The 3,380-nt window shown below is 39.1% G+C and overlaps 1 non-coding gene across 1 annotated transcript; it reads left to right on the plus strand.

The window, feature by feature from the left end:
• The first annotated feature begins 2,392 nt into the window (after positions 1-2,392).
• Positions 2,393-2,500, plus strand: LOC130952386 (small nucleolar RNA R71). The gene has a single exon (XR_009074567.1). It is a non-coding gene; the product is annotated as a small nucleolar RNA R71 (small nucleolar RNA).
• Positions 2,501-3,380: the final 880 nt, after the last annotated feature.

Consider the following 3,380-nt stretch of genomic DNA (forward strand, 5'->3'; position numbering starts at 1 on the left):
GATTATAGGTGTTGCCAAAGGCTTCACCCATGTAATTCACCTCTGCCATTGCAGGATTCTCAGGATCATAAGCTTCTTCTTCAGAAGATGCTTCTTTAGTACTGTTGGATGCATTTTGCAATCCATTCAGACTTTGAGAGATCATATTGACTTGTTGGGTCAATATTTTGTTCTGAGCCAGTATGGCATTCAGAGCATCAATTTCAAGAACTCCTTTCTTTTGAGGCGTCTCATTACTCACAAGATTCCTCTCAGAGGTATACATGAACTGGTTATTTGCAACCATTTTAATAAGTTCCTGAGCTTCTGCAGGCGTCTTCTTTAGGTGAATGGATCCACCTGCAGAGTGGTCCAGTGACATCTTGAAAAATTCAGACAAACCATCATAGAATATATCTATGTGGTTGATGTGTGGAAAACGATCCAACACAAAACTCACCGGCAAGTGTACCGGGTCGCATCAAGTAATAAAACTCACGGGAGTGAGGTCGATCCCACAGGGATTGAAGGATTGAGCAATTTTAGTTCAGTGGTTGATTTAGTCAAGCGAATCAAGTATTGGTTGAGTGATTTTGTATCCAACAGTAAGTAAATAGCAGAAAATATAAAGGGAGAGGGATGAATTGCATAAATTAAAGAGAACTGAAAGTAAAGGTGCTGAATCTTAAAGAACAAGAAATTAAATGACTGAAACTTAAAGTGCAAGAAATGTAAATTGCAGTAATTTAAAGTGCAAGAAATATAAATTGCTTGAATGGAAAAGGGATTTGAGGAATGGGAATTCAGAATTTAAGCAAGGGAAATTAACTTGCAGCAATTATCAAAGCAGAAGATGAATTGGAAGTAACTAGAATTCAAACAGGAAGTGAGAATGTAATTGCAGCAGTGGTTCAACAGAAGAACCAAAAAGAAAATTGGGTCTCAGGACTCCAGAGACTAGATAGCAAAGTCTAGATCTCAATTGCCTTCCCAGATCCAAGTTCACAAAGCAATTAACAAGAAATTAAAGATTGAAGCAGTAAAGGAGATTGGATTCAACTCAATTATGCAGAAGGGAAATTAAAGAGATCTTGAATGGAGATTGAGACAGAAATTCCTCAATTCTTCACACCCAAGACTCAAACAAGAAAAGTAAAAAGTGCTCAAGCAAGAACGAGGAAGAAGAGAGATCAATTCTCCTTCCCAATTCTCTAAAATCTCAGTTCCAAGCTCTCAAAATCAAGTCTAAAGATGTGAAAATTCAAAAATCAAAAAGAAGGTCCTAATTACATCAAACTATCTCCTATTTATACACTTTCTATTCTTGGATTTTTGGAATTTGGATGGGCTTTTGATTTGGTGAAGAAATGAATTAAATTGGATTTTTATTCCAATTTTCAGCCCATGAGAAAGTAGCTTCCAGGAGGCTGCCCTGCCCTTGTGGAGGGCAGAGCAGGAAATGGTACATGCGGCCTCATTACGTGCATGCTTGGTGCGTGTGATGCGTCAGGATGCTGCCCTGCCCTTGTGGAGGGCAGGACAGAGTTGCCATGGTGCGCTTGCCTTGCTGCCCGTGTGTCCATGTTGCGCTGGCCGTGCACCAAAAAAATGCTGCCCTGCCCTTGTGGATGGCAGGGCAATGTTGCCACTTGGTGAAGTCCCAAGTTCGAAACTTGGTGGAGGCACACACTGCTCCTTTTTCCTTGGTTTTCTTGGCACCAAAGTAACGCCTAGTTCCTTGCTTCCTCATGGTGCTGTGTTCGATTCTTGGAGATTGAAAACAAGCCAAGTTTTGCTTGTTTTCCTTGTATTTGAGCGCTACTCCTTTCCTCCTTGTTTTTGGGTTCGAAACCCATAGGAAACACTAGGAAGCAATTTCCTTTGAATTATTTTTCATGAAAGCCCGATATTGCTCTTGAGGAGGGCAGGGCAGAGTTTTTGCTTCCTTTGGTCCTTGGCATAGAATTGTGCTCTGCTCTTGTTGTGGGCAGGGCAGTGATGCTTTTAAAGGCTTGGTTCATTATGCTGCTCTCGTGGAGGGCAGTGTGCTCTCGTGGAGGGCAGTGTTTGCTTCCTTCTTCTATGTTGCACCACACTTCTCTTCTCTTGGCCACACTTCTTAAGCCACGTTTTTCTTCTTTTCTTCCTTTCTTCACCTACAAGAAACCAAAACAACCAATCAAAGTATCTCTAAACTCATAAGGTTTATAATTCATTAAAAATCAATAAATTTTAGCTCAAACCTCATGATTTAGCATTAATTTAATGGTGGTTGTTTAATTTAAAGAAGTTATGCATTTTCATTCCAAATCACTTACTTAGGATGCAAGAAAGTGCATAAAGACTAATGAAACAAGTGAATTTAGCTTGAAAAATGGGTATATGATGACTTGTCATCAGTGGTTCATTCTGAAAGCATGTCAGAAGGACATTTTTTGGTCAGTTGCTTGTATTTTTCCCAAGCTTCATAGAGGGACTCACCATCTTTTTGTCTGAAGGTCTAAACATCCACTCTAAGCTTGCTCAGCTTTTGAGGAAGAAAGAACTTGGCTAAGAAAGTTGTGACTAGCTTATCCCAAGAGTCCAGGCTATCTCTAGGTTGTGAGTCCAACCATGTTCTAGCTCTGTCTCTTACAGCAAAAGGGAAAAGCATAAGCTTGTAGACTTCAGGATCAACTCCATTGGTCTTAACAGTATCACAGATCTGCAAGTTAAGAACTGATAAAGGTCTTCTGATGGAAGTCCATGAAACTTGCAATTCTGTTGCAGTAGAGAAACTAATTGAGGCTTTAGCTCAAAATTGTTTGCTCCTGTGGCAGGGATTGAGATGCTTCTTCCATAGAAGATCAAAGTTGGTGTAGTAAAATCACCAAGCATCTTCCTTGCATTGTTGTTTGGTTCGGCCATAATTGTTTCTTTTGCTGCTTCCTTTTCGAAAATTTTAGTGAGGTCCTCTTCAGAGTTTTGTGCTTTAGCTGCTCTTAGCTTCCTCTTCAGAGTCCTTTTAGGTTCAGGATCAGCTTCAACAAGTAGGCCTTTATCTTTGTTCCTGCTCATATGAAAGAGAAGAAAACAAAGAAAATATGGAATCCTCTATGTCACAGTATAGAGATTCCTTGAGGTGTCAGAGGAAAACAAGAATGGAGGGATGAGGTAGGTAAGGAAGAATTCGAACACACAAAGAGAGATGGAGTTCGAATTGACAATGGAGGAGAAATGTTAGTGTTTAAATGGAAAAAGATAAGAGAGTGGGGAGAAATTTTTGAAAATTAAAAGAATAAAATTTAAAATGAATTTTTGAAAAATTGCTTGTGGTTTTGAAAAAAGATAGGAAATAGTAAAACAAACAAAAAAATTCAATTAGTTAGTTGAAAAGATAGGAAGTTTAGAAAAGATTTTTG

Source organism: Arachis stenosperma, chromosome 9, assembly GCF_014773155.1.
Source record: "Arachis stenosperma cultivar V10309 chromosome 9, arast.V10309.gnm1.PFL2, whole genome shotgun sequence".
Lineage (NCBI taxonomy): Eukaryota > Viridiplantae > Streptophyta > Magnoliopsida > Fabales > Fabaceae > Arachis > Arachis stenosperma.